Source organism: Schistocerca nitens, chromosome 7, assembly GCF_023898315.1.
Source record: "Schistocerca nitens isolate TAMUIC-IGC-003100 chromosome 7, iqSchNite1.1, whole genome shotgun sequence".
Classification (NCBI taxonomy): Eukaryota; Metazoa; Arthropoda; class Insecta; order Orthoptera; family Acrididae; genus Schistocerca; species Schistocerca nitens.
In genome coordinates, this window is record NC_064620.1 from 308,434,899 (window position 1) to 308,439,898 (window position 5,000).

Genomic DNA, 5,000 nt, shown 5'->3' on the forward strand with positions numbered 1-5,000 from the left:
GCAAGTCCAGCGGATGAACGGCGGACGTTTCCCGCACTCGTAAGTTGCAATCCACACCTATATCTTGCGTTTCATGAAGAGTTTTATCCAATATTCGACATTCCCGCTGTCCCTAAACGTGCTCTAAGTCTGTGCGCGACCGCGTCGCTCACTGTACGGATTCCGATGCTGAGCGATCAGCTATGGGCCGCCCCATCCACGTCGGTCCCCGTGGGCGTTGCACTCGCAGTCGCAAAGACTCTGGGCAATGGCTATGTGCGCTCCGCAATATATTACTGGGACGAGTAATGAGGGTCCGAGCCCCCAGTGTGGGGAAAGTGTTTCGCAGCCCTGACCCACCGGCACGGTGTTGCGTCCCCCCACCTCAAACATGTGACGTAGTCACACCACCGGTTTTGACTAATAGACAGAATGTTTATAATCATATGCCATACACCGGGGGACGATGCCGCGAGGTGTAGCTAGCTAGTGCAGTCGCACCGCTACTACTGTACAGAGATAGAACAGGCATTGACTATACATACATTAAGCTTATACACGGCGGTGCTTAGTAATACGCGCAGTCATCGGAATATAGATAACACATACAACTGTCCCTATACATGCTGAACGTCTGTGCACACAATGTCAACCACACGTCACCCACACACTCCATCACCCACTAGTCTATGCCTGTAACAGACGCAGACACAACATCTAAGTACCAGCATGGAACAACATCCAGTGCATCCTCTCGGCCACAGTACACCATCCACACTATGATAACCAGACCGGGACGTCGAACCAGAAAACTGAATATCCCACTCTTCCTACAACCACCATTGCTCAGATACGCCACCAACACCCACACATGTCCTACACAGGGGTGCACCCAACAGCACCACACTGCCGCATCTCACAGCACATAAACAATGGCAGGAATGAAAGACACAGGTGTGCCACTCCTTTGCCACAAACACAGAACGGGCGCGCCACCTGCCATGAGCCACAAGTGCAACTGACGTGACATATCTGATAGTGCCTCAGGCGTCCACTTACTACCATCACTATCAACGAACCTCGCCACCCCACCCCCCCCCCCACACACACCATCCCTTAACCCAACTTCTGCCTTAACCTAACCCAACTTCTGCCTTAACCTAACCCAACTTCTGCCTTAACCTAACCCAACTTCTGCCTTAACCTAACCCAACTTCTGCCTTAACCTAACCCAACTTCTGCCTTAACCTAACCCAAGTTGCGCCTTAACCTAACCCAAGTTGCGCCTTAACCTAACCCAAGTTGCGCCTTAACCTAACCCAAGTTGCGCCTTAACCTAACCCAAGTTGCGCCTTAACCTAACCCAAGTTGCGCCTTAACCTAACCCAAGTTGCGCCTTAACCTAACCCAAGTTGCGCCCTAACCTAACCCACGTTGCGCCTTAACCTAACCCACGTTGCGCCTTAACCTAACCCACGTTGCGCCCTAACCTAACCCACGTTGCGCCCTAACCTAACCTACGTTGCGCCCTAACCTAACCTACGTTGCGCCCTAACCTAACCTACGTTGCGCCCTAACCTAACCTACGTTGCGCCCTAACCTAACCTACGTTGGGCCCTAACCTAACCCACGTTGCGCCCTAACCTAACCCACGTTGCGCCCTAACCTAACCCACGTTGCGCCCAAACCTAACCCACGTTGCGCCCTAACCTAACCCACGTTGCGCCCTAACCTAACCCACGTTGCGCCCTAACCTAACCCACGTTGCGCCCTAACCTAACCCACGTTGCGCCCTAACCTAACCCACGTTGCGCCCTAACCTAACCTACGTTGCGCCCTCACCTAACCCAAGTTGCGCCCTAACCTAACCCACGTTGCGCCCTAACCTAACCCACGTTGCGCCCTAACCTAACCCACGTTGCGCCCTAACCTAACCCACGTTGCGCCCTAACCTAACCCACGTTGCGCCCTAACCTAACCCAAGTTGCGCCTTAACCTAACCCACGTTGCGCCTTAACCTGCCCTGTAATTGTTAGTTATATGAATCTAGGAATTCGTGTAGCGTTGCCTAATTGCAACCATCTCAACATAGTTCACTTCGCGCACACTGTGGTGTTCTGCGTATTGATTCATTTTACGGTGCGTACCCTCACATCTTGCGAGTGTTGCTTACTTTCCACATGGTCCCGCTATCCACTGTATTGTGTACTGCAATAGGACGTATATCGCCCCCGCCCCCCCCCCCTCCCCTCCTGTCACCTCTAGCTCGTCGGTCAGGAGTTCGCGTGTTGAATGCGCTTCGCAGCTGTGCAATGGCATTCGCATACGTACGCTGGCCACCTTCCACGTGTTCTTTCGTGCACACGTCGCAGCGTGTATGTATGCTGATGGAGTGCGTCGTGACACACAACATCCAGGCATGCAAGACTCGTAGAAGTCGCAAATGTAGATGGATGTCTACGTTTGCTGCCCAAGTTACGCAAATGAACTGGAAATCCGTTGTTGCGCGGTTGTTCGCGCTGGAGGTGAATCGTTGATATCGACGATCGGTACAGGTATTAACCGGTTGCTTCAGCGACACCCGTCATACCCACGAACGTGAGTGGGCATGTGGGTATGAAGCGATACGCGGCGGTGGCTGGGTGGGACCGTCCCCGGCCGGTGAGGGGGGGGCGCCCGGCGTGCTGGCCGCGCGCTGCGTGGGCGCACGCGCGGCAGCCGGCTGGTGGGGGCGCCCAGTGGCAGGCGCGCCGGCTGACGGAGGCGGCAGGCGGCGCATCTGCGTGCCGGCGCACCCAGCGCGCGGCGCCGTGCGGCCAAAGTGGGTCCTCCCGGGCCCGGTGCGAAGCGCGGTGGACATCTGCAGTGTGCTGGTCCGATTGAGGACTGTGTGCGTTGAGGATGCGCCGCCGCCCGGCACTCGGCGCCGCGACGCCGTCTGCTGCTCGGTCGCCCCCGCGGTTCTCGCAGGTGGTTTGTATCGCAGCTGTGCGGATGTGTTGGCGCGTGCGCTGTGCTGGGAGAGTTCGCTTTGGCACCCAAGTGGGGCTCTGCCCCTCTGTGGCGCTGGCGTTGGAGCTGCCCGGTCACTGTTTGTGGCCGCGTGTTGTCTCCCGCCGGCAACACCACGACAGCACGCTCCCGGGCCTCTGTCGGCAGCGGCAAGCTCAGTTGGGAGCACGGGTGGTCGCACTGAAAGCGTCTACTCGCCTATCTCCGGGCGATTGCGCCTCTCTCGAACCCGACCAAGTACTTAGGACGGCGCTGCGCGCCGCCGGGACCTGAGAGGGTTTCGAGGTGTATCGTGCAGGGGAGCCCAGCCTCCTCCTGTTTGCAGAATAATTGAGCGGACGCTTGCGTGTTCGCGCGGGCCCCCGGGACACACTCCCGGGCGGCCGGCTGCTCAGCTCTAGTTGACGCAGCTCCCTGGTTGATCCTGCCAGTAGTCATATGCTTGTCTCAAAGATTAAGCCATGCATGTCTCAGTACAAGCCGCATTAAGGTGAAACCGCGAATGGCTCATTAAATCAGTTATGGTTCCTTAGATCGTACCCACGTTACTTGGATAACTGTGGTAATTCTAGAGCTAATACATGCAAACAGAGTCCCGACCAGAGATGGAAGGGACGCTTTTATTAGATCAAAACCAATCGGTCGGCTCGTCCGGTCCGTTTGCCTTGGTGACTCTGAATAACTTTGGGCTGATCGCACGGTCTTCGTACCGGCGACGCATCTTTCAAATGTCTGCCTTATCAACTGTCGATGGTAGGTTCTGCGCCTACCATGGTTGTAACGGGTAACGGGGAATCAGGGTTCGATTCCGGAGAGGGAGCCTGAGAAACGGCTACCACATCCAAGGAAGGCAGCAGGCGCGCAAATTACCCACTCCCGGCACGGGGAGGTAGTGACGAAAAATAACGATACGGGACTCATCCGAGGCCCCGTAATCGGAATGAGTACACTTTAAATCCTTTAACGAGTATCTATTGGAGGGCAAGTCTGGTGCCAGCAGCCGCGGTAATTCCAGCTCCAATAGCGTATATTAAAGTTGTTGCGGTTAAAAAGCTCGTAGTTGGATTTGTGTCCCACGCTGTTGGTTCACCGCCCGTCGGTGTTTAACTGGCATGTATCGTGGGACGTCCTGCCGGTGGGGCGAGCCGAAGGCGTGCGACCGCCTCGTGCGTGCTCGTGCGTCCCGAGGCGGACCCCGTTGAAATCCTACCAGGGTGCTCTTTATTGAGTGTCTCGGTGGGCCGGCACGTTTACTTTGAACAAATTAGAGTGCTTAAAGCAGGCAAGCCCGCCTGAATACTGTGTGCATGGAATAATGGAATAGGACCTCGGTTCTATTTTGTTGGTTTTCGGAACCCGAGGTAATGATTAATAGGGACAGGCGGGGGCATTCGTATTGCGACGTTAGAGGTGAAATTCTTGGATCGTCGCAAGACGAACAGAAGCGAAAGCATTTGCCAAGTATGTTTTCATTAATCAAGAACGAAAGTTAGAGGTTCGAAGGCGATCAGATACCGCCCTAGTTCTAACCATAAACGATGCCAGCCAGCGATCCGCCGCAGTTCCTCCGATGACTCGGCGGGCAGCCTCCGGGAAACCAAAGCTTTTGGGTTCCGGGGGAAGTATGGTTGCAAAGCTGAAACTTAAAGGAATTGACGGAAGGGCACCACCAGGAGTGGAGCCTGCGGCTTAATTTGACTCAACACGGGAAACCTCACCAGGCCCGGACACCGGAAGGATTGACAGATTGATAGCTCTTTCTTGATTCGGTGGGTGGTGGTGCATGGCCGTTCTTAGTTGGTGGAGCGATTTGTCTGGTTAATTCCGATAACGAACGAGACTCTAGCCTGCTAACTAGTCGCGTGACATCCTTCGTGCTGTCAGCGATTACTTTTCTTCTTAGAGGGACAGGCGGCTTCTAGCCGCACGAGATTGAGCAATAACAGGTCTGTGATGCCCTTAGATGTTCTGGGCCGCACGCGCGCTACACTGAAGGAATCAGCGTGTCT

At 55.3% G+C, this 5,000-nt stretch overlaps 1 non-coding gene across 1 annotated transcript in view; it reads left to right on the forward strand.

The window, feature by feature from the left end:
* Positions 1–3,402: 3,402 nt before the first annotated feature.
* The window catches only part of LOC126197013 (small subunit ribosomal RNA), a 1,909-nt gene continuing 311 nt past the window's right edge, over positions 3,403–5,000 (forward strand). Inside the window, exon 1 of the ribosomal RNA XR_007539424.1 lies at positions 3,403–5,000. This exon is cut by the window's right edge and continues 311 nt beyond it. This is a non-coding gene — a ribosomal RNA (small subunit ribosomal RNA).